The sequence below is a fragment of the Myotis lucifugus genome, unplaced genomic scaffold (assembly GCF_000147115.1).
Source record: "Myotis lucifugus unplaced genomic scaffold, Myoluc2.0 scaffold_2, whole genome shotgun sequence".
In the NCBI taxonomy this organism is placed as follows: Eukaryota; Metazoa; Chordata; class Mammalia; order Chiroptera; family Vespertilionidae; genus Myotis; species Myotis lucifugus.
This window is the reverse complement of record NW_005871050.1, coordinates 17,638,492-17,652,993: the sequence shown is the minus strand read 5'-3', so window position 1 is coordinate 17,652,993 and position 14,502 is coordinate 17,638,492. Positions and strand designations below refer to the sequence as shown.

The following is a 14,502-nucleotide window of genomic DNA, read 5'->3' as shown; positions in this document are numbered from 1 at the left end:
CACCACATCAAATAACGAGACTGCACATTGTATAGCTCGGAACACACTTATAAAATTAAGACAACTCAAAAAATTTAAGGTGATTTTCTCCACTCGTTCAAATTCTACTCCCTCTTTTCATCTCTCTCTCTCCCCCTTGCTCTCCTCTCTCCCATTTCTTGCCCTCAGTGCCCCCAACCCTTTATATCTTTACTTTCAGTCACACTGGATGCTGACTGGTGCAATAACAAAGTGTTTCGGTGTAACTGAAACACGTCATTTAACTGAATTATTGCTGAGAACGTTGTTTTAATACTGTTACTAGTCAATGAAATTAGCTTTGTGAAATCCAGATTTGTGGGATACTTTAAGACGACATGCACTAGGAACCTATATCTTTGCCCCAGTCTCTTTTCCCTAACCCATCTGGTTAGATAAACATCTTCCTCCTCTGTGCACCTCTCCCTTCTCAGACCCTTGAGTCATTCCTTACACACTCAGGGAAGATCAAAGGGGTATCACAAAGTACCCTTCCACCAAGAGGTCGGACAACACCATGCACAGGAAAGGAAACCCCTGGAATAACTGGGTATTTTCCTGTCAGCCACTGAGCCTCAGCTAAATTTTGCCTTTGGTGCCTCTCTCCTTGCTTTGGCAAATAAATTAATCAACAACCGCAATAACTTTGGGAAGACGCCCCGCCTGTCCCATCTGCCCAGCCAGGTCCCTCTTTTGCTGGGACACAGGTGAGCCAGGTAGGGCCAGGGGCGGCGGGAAGGAGAAAGCCTGAAAGTCAGGAACCGCGTGGCGTCCAGCCGCCCCGCAAGGCTTCCTTGGCCACTGAGTTCTGGAAGCCCGCGCCCCGCTGCTTTCCCACGCATATGCACACCTGTACCAGCCCTCCTGGAGCGTCCCGGCTCCAACCCGCGGTGCGAAGACAGGATCCCCTCCATGCCTGCCACCCAGCCCTGGGTGGCTCCCAGCTGCCCCTCTTGCCAGCTAGCGCCCCGCTTGGACAGGTAGAGGCCAACGCACCCACCGACCGCGCTCTGCCACCCTCCACTCCGCGGAGTCCGGTTGGAGCCCTCACAGCACCCACCACTTACTCTGGAATCTTCAGACACCCATAGAACCCAGCCATGGTGCTTCCGACGGAGTCAGCGGCTCGCCAGGAGCCTGGCCTGCTGGGGTTTATAGGAAACGGCACTGTCGGAGAACCGATGGGGATGCCACACTCGAGGAGCTCTGAACGCCCAGCGCTCACACGCACGCAGCTCCAAACCAGCCGGCCGAAGCAACAAGCCAGATGAAGTTTCTTTTCCAAGGCCTCTCTCTGTCTTCTGAACTAGGTCCAAAGAGGGCTGGGCTTGTTCCTTACATGGTTAGAACAGTTAACTCCCCTTTTCCCCCTGCCTCCAACTTCCCGCGACCACAGTATCCTCAGTGCAAAATACCAGATGCTCTTTCTTAGGATCTCTGTATCCCTGCAGGCTAACGAATGTGAGGAGGAGTTTGGAGGGGACAAGCCCAAAAGAGTTAGTGGAGACTGTTATCCAAGCAAAGAGGGACACTCCACAGCTTTGGGAAGCAAATGTAAATTAGTCGCTTTCAGGCATTTTTTATTCTGCAGGCTTGGGGGGGGGGGCGGGGGGAGGGACAAAGGGGGTGGGGGGGAGGGAAAGCCCGAAAGGGAATTTAAATAGCTAGGCTGCAGGCATTCCCACCTCAATCTGAGCACTATTTTTGACCCGTGTAAATTGTTTTGTTTAATCCAAGGAAAACAATTTACTTCCTAAGCAAGTTTAGGGAAAAATAAAATAAAAACCACCAAGAATGTCAAAGCTGTGAATAAAATTTGAATTCCCTTAAGATGGAAGTCCCCATCAATGATCATGTATATCAGTTATAACATCACTTACATTGCATGGATTCAAAGATAGTTGATCACATTGTGCCTGCAGAAAATTGAAAGAACAGGAGGGAACAAAATGTGACCTGATGTTGGCTGCCTGGAAGATCCAATAGGGCATCTTTCCCAGCCACAGTCCCTGCCCTAGCATCTGAGACACAGAGATTTGCAACATTGTGATTTTTTAAGTGATTAGTAAGAATGTGAACAGCAAGGCAAATGCAGATGCAGGTTTGGGGCTCTTTTTAATTACTGAGAGAAATCAAGGGTTTAAAAAGCTCAAGATTTCTCCAGGGAAGGCAGGGGGTAGGGGGCAGTCATTAAATACCTCAGGACTGGACTTGATCCGAGGGCCTAAGTCTTGCTTCCTTGAATAAAAAGGAAAAAAGCCAGGTTGGGGCCTCTTCCGGGAGGGGGAGGGGGTGGTCTGTAGCAGAGGGCCTGCTTTCCTTCTTTAGTGGGCAATAGGCAACAAATACCTTGTTTCTGGAATTTCATTGGATGAGTAGGCCAAGGACTAGGTTTATATTGTAGATACTGAATCCTGACCTGTGGCTAAAATTTCTAGCTAGAATGTATGGTTATTTCTCTATTCATATGTGGCTTACGCATTTAGTGTGTTTTTGCAATTATATTTTAATCAAAGAATAATTTCTGGGGTGCCTACCCCAGAGGGTGGTTAGAAAAGACCAATTTTTAATTGATTTTATATTATTATTATTATTATTATTATTATTATTATTTGGTTTCTATAGCCCTAAAGATTTTTAATACAGAATTTAGAATAAAATCACAAATAGATTATCACAAACAGCATTCAACTTTTCTTAATCAAATTAACCATTTCCATTAAAATCCAGAACCTTCTGCAGGACCTGCCAATTCCTCAGTCCTTTTGTCAACCAAAAAAAAAAAAAAAGAGCATTTCTTGGGAAGTCGGGATTTATGAAGAACATCCAGGTCTGGGGCTTTTTTTTTTTTTCACCATATACCTTAAAATTTTGTTTCTTTATCCCAATATCATTTAAAACCAGAAATTTGAATTACATGGCTAACAATTTTAGCTAATCAACTCTTCAGTGCTGATCCTAGGAAACAACCTTCAATGAATCTTTGGATAATGGAACAAGACAATGTTCAGCCATTGATATGAGTGGTGTAAGTCGTCAACACCTTTCATGTTCAAGCCACAAGTTGTGAAGTTGGGAAGGGGTGCAGTCTACTGTCCTGCATTATCAAAATTTGTAATATTTTCAGTGCTACTAGATTGCACGTTGTCTGCAAGGTTATGCGCATGCTCAAGAAACAAATCTTTCAGTACACTTAATTCCTTAGTCAACAATTTAATTTTTGCTTCCAACAATTCATTCTCTTCTTTAAGCTGATTCACTCTCTGCAGGGTATCCTGGGCTTTCTGCTTGCTTTTCAACTGGCTCTTTTTCTCAGCCATGTTGTTCCTCTCTCTGCGTTGAGTATACACATCACTGTTTCCATTTATGGGTGAACTCTTTTTGCTTTGCTTGCTTGGAGGCACAGCCTTACCACCTCCCATAGGGCCAGCGGGCACCAGCTGAGGAACCTGCTGTTAGCTGCTGGCATGAGCTGAAGTATGAATAACACTTATTCCGTTCACTCCTGGAGTACCATTCTGCTGCGATATCTTGCTCATTTGGGCACTCTCTCTTGCCAACATAGAACGGGTAGAAATGAGGGCATGGCAATCAATGGTTTCCACTCTACATGGCCAAGAAATCTTCACATGTACCTGGTGTGACTCAGTGGTTGAGCGTCAATCTATGAACCAGGAGGTCATGGTTCAATTCCAAGTCAGGGTATATGCCTGGGTTGCAGGCCCAATCCCCAGTAAGGGGTGTGTAGGAGACAGACGATCAATGATTCTCTCTCATCATTGATGTTTCTATGTCTCTCTCCATCTCTCCAGCTCTTTTCATCTCCACTCTGAGCAGCCCCAGCCCCAGCCATCAGGCCTGACCCAACCCAGGCCTGACAAGGAGCTTAATTGATTTTAAAGAGAGAGGAAAGGAGAGGGAAAGGGGGAAGGGGAGGAATGGAGGGAGGGAGAGAGAGAGAGAGAGAGAGAGAGAGAGAGAGAATCTATGTGAGAGAAAACAGTGATCAGTTGCCTTCCATATGACCTTACAAGGGATGGAATCCACAACCTGGGTATGTGCCCTGACTGGGAACCAAACCTATGACTTCCCATGTACAACAATGCTCCAATCGACTGAGCCACACAGAACAGGACAGGAAAGACCAATTTTAATATTGGCCAGAGAAGAAATTAATTAGGAAGGCAAATCTTCCACCCAAATAGAACACACATGGAATTTTGTTTTTTAATTATTCATGCTTTGTGCTTATTTGGCCTACTCCTTTATTTCATTGCTCTGAATAATCTGCAGTAGAAGTTCCACAGAAAATCTACCATTCAATTCCCAGACTATACTGATGGCTCCTTCTCCTGAACTCTCATAGCACTTGTGGTCAGGGCTCTGAAGTCAGAGCTGAGTTCAAATCCTGGTTCTGCCTAAATTTAAGAGGTGTGATAACTGCATTAGGATTTTGTGGGAAAATGTCTTTGTTCTTGCAATATACATGCTGAAGTATTTAGAGGTGAAGTATAATGATGTCTGCAAGTTTTGCTCAAATAGGTCAGAAAAATGAGAGAGAGAACAATAAAACTTGTGGTAGAATGTTAACATTTGGTGACTCTAGGTGAAGCCTATATGGATCTTCATTGTACTATTATTTCTTTTTTTTTCTTTTTAATCCTAACCCAAGGATATTTTTCCATTGATTTTTTTTAGAGAGAGTGGAATGTAGAGGGAGAGACAGAGAGAGAAACATCAATGTAAGGATACACATTGATTAGTTGCCTCCCACGCACGCCCCAACCAGAGCCAGGGATCTAGCCTGCAACTGAGGTACCTGTCCTTCACTGGAATTGTAACTGGGACCCTTTAGTCCACAGGCGCTCTATTCACTGATAGGGCAATTCTTTCTTTTTTGAAAAATTTTTATTGATTGATTTTAGAGAGAGGAAGAGAGGGGAGAGGAAAACATTGATGTGTTGTTCCACTTATTTATGCATTCATTGGTTGATTTTTGTATGTCCCCTGACCTGGGATTGAACCCAAAACCTTGGCATATCTAGGTGATGCTCTAACCAATTGAGCTAACTGATCAGGGCTATACTATTCTTTTAACCTTCCTGTAGTTTTGTAGTGTTTTCAAAATTAAAAGTTGGAAATAAAATCTTAGCTCCATCTGCCTTATCAACTATGCAGTAGTAAATTATTTACTCCTTGCAAATCTGAGTTCCTTTGTCTCTAAAATGGAGATATTAATAGATCCGATCCCCACAGGGTTGTTATGAGGATTTAAATGAGATAATAAACGTAATGCTCTTAAGCATGTTTCCTGTCCCTTAGGAATGCCTCATTAACTGATAAGAATTACTATTATCATACCATTGTTATTTAATATTTGATTACTTACTGTCTTATATTGTTCTCAAGGTGTTTCAAATGCAAATATCCTGTCTCCTTAACTTGGACTTTAAGCTTTTAGAGGACAAGACACATTTCTTACATTTTTCTTTTACCTACTATAATATCTGGCACAACACCTTGTAATTCACAGATAGTGAATAGAATACCTTGTCGAGTTGACTTTGAGGTTACTATTCTGTGGGATCTTTGGTTATAGCATAGACTTGAAAATTATCATGTGACCAAAGGCCATTCATTATTTATTAAAGACCAATCGAAGATAATGTTAGCATAGCCTGGTGGGAGCTGGGTAAGAAGATAGAACTATAAAACATTTATTTAAGGAATAGATTTTTTTACTTCTTAAAATTGAAGGTAGATTCCTTCATGCACAACCAGACTTTTGGGGGAAAGTGTCTACCTTTTATAAATGCCAAGAGGGCATACATTTCATTGCTTGGCTTCCAGGATAGGGATGACTTCTACTAAGCAATTTGGGCATTCCTTAGATGCCAGGACAATAAGGCAGATTTTTAGGGTTGCAGGGCACAGCTGCCCCTCCCAATGAAAGGGAGAGTGCAAACACTGCAAGTGATCCCCACTTCTTGAATAAATGCCTCTGTTGCTTTAGAAGGGAGTCCAATCTTCCTGACTCTAATTTATGATTCCAGTGAGTCTAAAACATGCAGGGTAGAACCAGGCCAAGTAGCTCAGTTAGTTAGAGCCTTGGCAATCTCCAGGATTTAGAGTTCAATATTTCCCCTTCCCCAGTCAGGACACATACAAGAATCAACCAATAAATGCATAAGTGGAATAACAAAAAATAATGTTTCTCTCTCCTTTCCTTCCTCTCTCTCAAATAAATAAATAAATAATATTTAAATTAAAAAATAAAACATTGAAGGTAAATTCGAATAAACCTTCAGAACTGACTCAAAAACCTTGCCAAGATTTTTAAACACATGGCTCTTGAAAAAAATTCCTCTAATCACTAGAGCCTGAAATGGAGAATGGTAAAACTCTAGAGCAGATGCAAGCCATTCCAGAAGGTTCCTCTCAATCCCTGTCTCTCCTCCCTTTCCTTTTGGCTTCTGTCTCCCTCCTTCCTTTTTCCCTCTCCCCTCTGTCTACCTCCTGAGGCTCACTGAACCAATTCCCACTAAAGTCCGGCAAAGAAACGGTGGGTTTAGGGGTTAGGAATGAGAGAGACAAAGCAGTTTAGTGTCTAAATCCGTGTGACCCTGCTGATCACAGCATCCCAAATGGAGCGACATCTCACAAATCCTAGGAAGATTACCTAGAAAGCTGAGTTATGGCTTCTATGGGGCCATTCATCCAGACATCTCAGAGAGCCTTCAGAATATCTGCCCTCATAACACCCTAGGGAGTCTGGGGGCAAGTGAGATTCAGAAATTAAAGACCAACAGGGCCAGAACCATCTCTAAGGGAGCTGGACCTGAAAACTACACACAATGGCGCAGGGACCTTTCCCAGCCCCAACATTTGTAAACAGGTCAGGTCTGATGCAAATTAACATTAAGGTAGGAATGGGGAAGAGAAAGCCAATAAGATACTAAAGTGGGGGCTGGGGAGGGGGAGGAGAGGGTGCCTCCCTGGGATTGGAAGGTTGAAAAGGAGGAATGCTTACATAATGATGCTTACAAAGGCATTTACTTGCTAATGGTAGTGCTCATCCTGAGGATTTTTTCCTTCAAATCCTCTTTCCACTCCTCCTCCTCCACCGGGCAGTCTTCAGCGCCATTGAGAATCGCCTGCTGAATGGACACCTTGGATTAGGGGAGGGAAGAAACAGCAGGAAACTCACCATCACTTGCCACACTGCATGCTGGTGCTTGTGCTTGTGGTGGAGGAAAGCAACCAGATTTGGAAGAAATCTGTCTTATATAGAATGTTTAGAATGTAGTTTTATTACTCTCAGGCTATATATCCAATAACACAAACTTGGCTCCAGGTGTGGTCCTAGGGGACCCGCCTGACTGAACAGAGATGAGAAGAGTTTATAAATCGACATTCTGAAATGCTTCTAAATGCACACCCATCCATCCTCCTGCTAAATTTGCCCTTGTTTCAGGTGTTCCCTTTCCTGAGTAGAAACTGGAGCTCAGATGGGGTCAATGATGTTGAGAGCAAAGGTGCAAGGATGTGGAAGATCCTTGCCAGTTTCTTGCTGATGCATTCATTTCCTTTCCCCTGACGGCGTGAAAACTCCAAAACTGATTCCCTTTGCTCCCTCCCTCCCCCAGCTTCCTGGCCCTCAAGGTCCTCAGGATGGAACAGTTCTCAGGAAGGAGGAGAAATCCAATTTTCTTTTCCCTCACCTCCAGTCATGGCCAAAATAATTATCTCCAACCTGAAAACCACCAGGAAAGAGAAAGCACACACATTTATTACTCACACTTCACTTAGCCCAGACCTTAGAGGTGTGAGGCAGCTGGGGCCCCACAGCTGCCATCTCCGGGGTGAGAAACCCTGCCAAACTGCACTTCCCCTACAGGTAGCACTGTCCATAGACTCCATGCCCCTCTTCACACAACCATCAACCCAGAGAGCAAAGGCCTAGTCAGGGATGCCACCTTCAATGAAGAAGGGAGATTTGCTTGATACAGTAAATGGGGTTTTTACCACCATGACAAGCAGAAAACTGTTCTGGCTTCCATGTCCAGGCAGCTGAGAGGGAAGTGACCCCCTGGGCCTGGAATCAGTGATTCACACTGGCCTACCCAAACAGCCTCCTGCTGTCATTTTATTTCCTTCATTACTTAACATCCTGGAGAAGGAGTTCCTAGTTCTTCCTCTTAGGCCACTGGCATCCTGAGTTGAATGGCTGGTCAGTGGGACAAGTAAAGGCATGTAGCCAGGGCAGCTGGCCTCCAAGAACTCCCAAAAAAAGAAAGAAAGAAAAAAGGGGTTGAAAAAAATCTAACCTCACACAAACTTATAAAATGACTATACATAAAAGCCCTTCTCTACTCTTCATCCCCAATAAGTCCATACTCTACTTCTTGGGTTCCGTCCAGGAAACAGAAAGTTGTATGCATAAAAATACTTTTTGCTTCTTTTTACTTACGAAAACAACAACAACAAAAACCACCACCAACAACAAACCAACCAAACAAAAAAACACAGATCATACTCTACACAGCTTTTTCATTTGCTTTTGTTCTACCTAATAAGCTTATCTTGGCACTCTCTGTCTCCCAAGCCAGGAAGGTGTCTCTCATTTTTTGATAACTGCAAATCAACAGACTCTCAAATGATCCTTGGGAATAAAAATTTGAGGACTGCCCTAGCCGGTTTGGCTCGGTGGATAGTCAGTCGGCCTGCGGACTGAAGGGTCCCAGGTTCAATTCTTGTCAAGGGCACATGCCAGGGTTGCGGGCTTGGTCCCCTGGGGGCATGCAGGAGGCAGCCAGTCAATGATTCTCTCTTATCATTGATCTCTCTCTCTCTCTCTCTCTCTCTCTCTCTCTCTCTCTCCCCCTTTCCCTCTGAAATCGATAAAAATATTTTTTTGAAAAATTGAGAACTGCTACACTGCTCTCTCTCTCATACTTACCCCAAAGTCTCTGTCCTGTTTCCTCAGAACCTCAGAGCCTTGCTGTGTGCCAGCTGACAATAATTGATAGTAGTTATCACACCAACAGATTAACATGCTGCTTGTCTCAAGTCACAAAGAGCATAGGCCTGCTAAGAGGGTCCCAAAGAATGGTATTAGAGGTAGGAGGTTCAGGTATCATGGCAGGGCCAATGCCGATTCTATTTAAGTTGAGGTGGAATGAGGAAAGAATATAGATGTTCAGGCCACCTCCTATATGCCATCTATTTGCTGAATTTAACTGCTCTGGTGAATTACTACTGGTCTCAAGATGACTTAGCTTTTACTCCTCAATACTGGCCCAAACAAGGGCCCAAGAGAAGGGAATAAACAGAGGAAAAGAAAGGTCTTTCTTTTTTAATTAATTTTTTTTTATTTTGAGGTGTGGCTCAGCGGTTGAACATTGACCTATGAACCAAGAGGTCATGGTTCAATTCCCAGTCATGGCACATGCCCAGGTTGTGGTCTCAATCCCTGGTGTGGGGCATGCAGGAGGCAGCCAATCAATGATTCTCTCTTGTCATTAATATTTCTATCTCGCTCTTCCTCTCTCTGAAATCAATAAAAATATATTTATTTATTTTTATTTTGAGCTAGATTTACATGCAGTTGCAAGAAATAATACAGAAAGATCTCACGTACTCTTTACCCCATTTCTCCCAATGGTAACAGCTTGCAAAACTATAGCACACTATCACAACCTGGGGATTGACATTAATACAATCAGAGAACTTTTCCATCTCTACAAGTACCCTTCATGTTGTCCTTTTATAGCCACCACTACATCCCTCCCACCCCAATCCCTCCTCAACCCCTGGCAACAACTAATTTCTTCTCCATTTCTACATGCTATTTCATTTCAAGAATGCTATTAAAATAAAACCATACAGAATTGCTACAGCCACTATGGAAAACAGTATAGAGGTTCCCCCCCCCAAAAAAAATAAAAATAGAACTACCATATGGAAACAACCTAAGTGTCCATCAACAGACGAATGGATAAATAAAATCTCACACACACACACACACACACACACACACACACACGAATGTTATTCAGCCATAAAAAGAAGGAAAACCTCCCATTTGTGACAACATGGATGGACCTTCTTGGGGGCATTATGTCAAGTGAAATGTGTCAGATAAAGACAAATACTGCCTGACCCCAATTATATATGGAATCTAAAAAAGCCAAACTCATGGAAACAGAGACTAGAATAATGGTTGTCAGGGGATGGGAGTTATGGGAAATGGGGAGATTTTAGTCAAAGGGTAAAGGCTTCCAGTTATAAGATGAATAAGTTCTGGGATCTAATGTACAGCATGATGACTGTAGTTAACAACACTGTATTATATACTTGAAAGTTGTTGAGAGAGTAAATCTTAAATGTTTTCACCATAAAAAAGGCAATTATGTCACATGATGGAAGTGCTAACTAACTTTATTCTGATAATCATTTTGTAATATATACATGTATAAATCATTACATTGTACACTGTAAACTTACACAATGTTATGTATCAATTATATCTCAATAAAGCTGGAAAAACTGATACAGTAGGACTTTTGGTTTCTAGTTCCATAGGTAAAGAGTTTAGATGTCACCACTCTGTCCTAACAATAAGTAAAAAGCTGAACAAACTGAAAAATCAACAACTCTTCTTGGATCCACAAAAGGGAAAGACTCAGGGAAAACTGCTGCCCCTAAGATTGGAAAGACAGTCAAGCAAATACAGGGAGCTTCCCAAAGTGGCTTCCCAAAGCCAAGAGTCACAAGCAGAAACTGCGGCAGAAGCCAGTGTCAGGGTAGGAAAACCTGAATTATAACTGATGAATTAGTGAATGTTCAGTGTGGACAATTCTGAGATTTAAAAACTAGCTAGGCTAAAGTAAAAAAGGGTATAAAATATTAATATCAGAAATGAAAGAAGGGACATCACTATCAATCCTATGAACATTAAAAGGATAAATAAAGAATACTATGGAACAACTTTAAGCCCACAAATTTGATAACCTAAATGAAATGGGCCAATTCCTTGAAATACACAATTTGCCAAATTCACACAAGAAGAAATAAGCAATCTAAACAGGCCTATATCTCTTACACAAATCAATTATTAAAATTACTTATTATATAAATTACTTAAAATTACTTATTTGGAAGTAATAACCCTCCAAAACAGAAAGCACTAGGCCCAGGTGGGTTCACTGGTGAATTCTACCAAACATGTGAGAAAGAAAATATGCCAGTTTTCAATAATCTCTTTCAGAGGATGGAAGCAGAGGGACTACTTTCTAACTCAATCTTTGAGGCCAGCATTACCCCTAATACCAAAACCAGACAAAGAAATTGCAAAAAAAAACTACAGCTCTGCCAAGGTAGCTCAGTTGGTTAGAGCATTGTCCTGATACACCAAGGTTGCCAGTTCAAACTCTGGTCAGGACACATACAAGAAGTAACGAATGAATGCATAAATAAGTAGAACAACAAACCAATGTCTCTCTCCTCTCTCTCTCTCTCTCAAAAATCAATAAATAAAAAAGAAAACTACAGACCAATATCTCTCATGAACAAAGACACAGAATTTCTTAACAAAAATATTATCAAATCAAATCCAATAATATCCTATCGAATAATAGACAAACATGGTAATTAACCATACCTCCGACATGCTTCCCATTGGCTAATCAGGGCGATATGCAAATTAACTGCCAACCAAGATGACGGCCGGCAGCCAGGCAGCTGAAGCGAACAGGAGGCTTGCTTGCTCCAGTGAAGGAGGAAGCCAAGGTTCCCCACCTGCCACCACCCAGCTCTGAGCTGCACTCTAAGCAACTATGTTGCAATTATAGAAGCTAAACAATCCCCAGAAACCTGCTTTCAGCCAGCCGGGCCTCAGAGCTGGAGTTGCAACAGTGTTTCAATTATAGAAGCTAAACAAAGCCCAGATACCTGCTTTCAGCAGCCGAGGTCTCAGAGCTGGAGCTGAGCCTCAAAGCTAAAGCCGGTTCTCAGCTACAGTGACAGCCATAGAAGGTAAATAAATCCCAGAATAAAAGAAAAAAGAAAAAAAGGAGAGGTTGGGAGCTTCAGTCACCCGCCAGCCTGAAAACGGCCCTCAGCCCCTCACCCAGACTGGCCAGGCACCCCAGTGGGGACCCCTACCCTGAATGGGGTGTGACCAGCTGCAAACAGCCATCATCCCCTCATCCAGGCTGGCCAGGCACCCAAGCGGGACCCCCACCCTGATCCGGGACACCCTTCAGGGCAAACCAGCAGGCCCCCACCCGTGCACCAGGCCTCTATCCTATATAGTAACAGGGTAATATGCAAACTGACCCTAACAGCAGAAGGACTGGGAATGACTGGTCACTATGACACACACTGACCACCAGGGGACAGATGCTCAATGCAGGAGCTGCCCTCTGGTGGTCAGGGCGCTCTCACATGGGAGGAGCTCTGCTCAGCCACAAGCCAGGCTGATGGCTGCCAGTACAGCGGTGGTGGTGGAAGCTTCTCCTGCCTCCTCAGCAGTGCTAAGGATGTCTGGCTGCAGTTTAGGCCTGCTCCCCGCTGGCAAGTGGACATCCCCCGAGGACTGCCGGGCTGCCAGAAGGATGTCTGATTGCCATCTTAGGCCCAATCCCCGGGGGAGCGGACCTAAGCCAGCAGGTGGTCATTCCCTGAGGGGTCCCAGACTGCAAGAGGGCACAGGCCGGGCTGAGGGACCCCCCCCTCCCCCTGAGTGCACAAATTTTTGTGCATCGGGCCTCTAGTATAAAAATAATTATCTACACTAATAATATACAAATATGTAAATTAACCATACCTCTGTGACACCTCACAGCCAATCAGGAGGAAATATGCAAATTAGTGGGACAAAGATGGCGGAGGCCACAGAGCCAGCTGGAGCAGGCAGGAGGCTTGGGTCGCCCCTGGCAATGGAGAAAGCCAAGCTTCCCACCTGCCTGGGCTGGCCACTGAAGGAGGGGCCTGTGGGCAGCGGCCACGGAGCCAGTCTGAGTGTGCTGGAGGCTTGGATCGCCCAGGCCAGCCACCGAGGGAGGAGCCTACAAGCGGCCCTCAGCCCCTCAACCAGGATCGCCAGGCACCCCAGTGGGACCCCCACCCTGAAGGGGGTGTGGCCAGCCTGAAAATGGCCCTCAGCCCCTTACCCAGGCTGGCCATGCCCACAGGGATTGGGCCTAAACCTGCAGTCGGACATCCCCTGAGGGGTCCCAAATTGGAGAGGGTGCAGGCTGGGCTGAGGGACAACCACATACCCCCCGTGCACGAATCTCATGCACCGAGCCACTAGTATATCATGACCATATGAGATTTATTCCAGGTATGCAGGGCTAGTTCATTCAAAAATCATTAATGACCTAGCCAGTATGGCTCAGTTGGTTGGGTGTTATCTCGTGCACAAGACAGTTGTTGGTTCTGTTCCAGGTCAGGACACATGCCCCATTATGGGTTCGACCCCTGGTGTGGGGTGTGTAGGAGGCAGCCAATCCATGTTGGAAGCAGCTTACCAATGTTGCACTCTCACATGAATGTTTCTCTCTCTTCCTTTCTTTCTAGAAGTCAATAAACTATTCTTTTAAAAAATCAAATAATGTTATCCATCATATCAGCAGACTAAAACAGAAAAATCATGTGATCATATCAGCAGATGCAGAAAAGTCACCTGACAAAATCTAACACCCATTCATGATAAAAACTCTCAATAAACTAGGAATAGAACTTCCTCAACTTAATTTTTTAAAAAACACACACAAAAAAGCCCGGCCAGTGTGTCTCAGTGGTTGAGCATCAACCTATGAACCAGAAGGTCATGGTTCGATTCCAGTCAGGGCACATGCCTGGTTTACGGGTTCAATCCCCAGTGTGGGGCGTGCAGGAGGCAGCCAATCAATGATTATCTCTCATCATTGATTCTTCTCTCTCTCCCTCTCCCTTCCTCTCTGAAATCAATAAACATATATTTAAAAAATACAAAAAAGCTACAGCTAACATATTTGTTAAGAAATTCGAAGCTTTCCCACTAAGATCAGGAATAAGTCAAGGATGCCCCCTCTCACCAGCTCTTTTCAACTTCATACTGGAAATACTAGCGAATGCAATAAGACCCCCCAAAAAAGGGATAAAAGGTATACAGATTGAATCTCTGGCCTTAAAACCCTTAAGAGGAAGACCCAGTGGGCTCCCCCCACCCCAGCACACCTGTGCCTTTTCCTTTCCCTTACTCTCTCCCCCCTCCACTCACCAGGCACTTTATCCTTTAAAAAAAAAAAAGGTACACAGATTGAAAAGAAAGAAACAAAACTACCCTTATTTGCAAATGACATAAGTGTCTATGTCGAACATCTGAAAGAACTGATAAAAAAGACTACTAGAACTAATAAGTGATTATAGCAAGGTTGCAGGATACAAGGTTAATTACATATGTCAATCAATTTCTTTTTTTTTCCTTTTATAACT

The 14,502-nt window shown here is 43.8% G+C and overlaps 1 pseudogene; it reads right to left on the bottom strand.

Annotated features, from left to right (window-relative positions):
* Positions 1-3,013: 3,013 nt before the first annotated feature.
* Positions 3,014-3,572, bottom strand: LOC102425185 (annotated as a pseudogene).
* Positions 3,573-14,502: the final 10,930 nt, after the last annotated feature.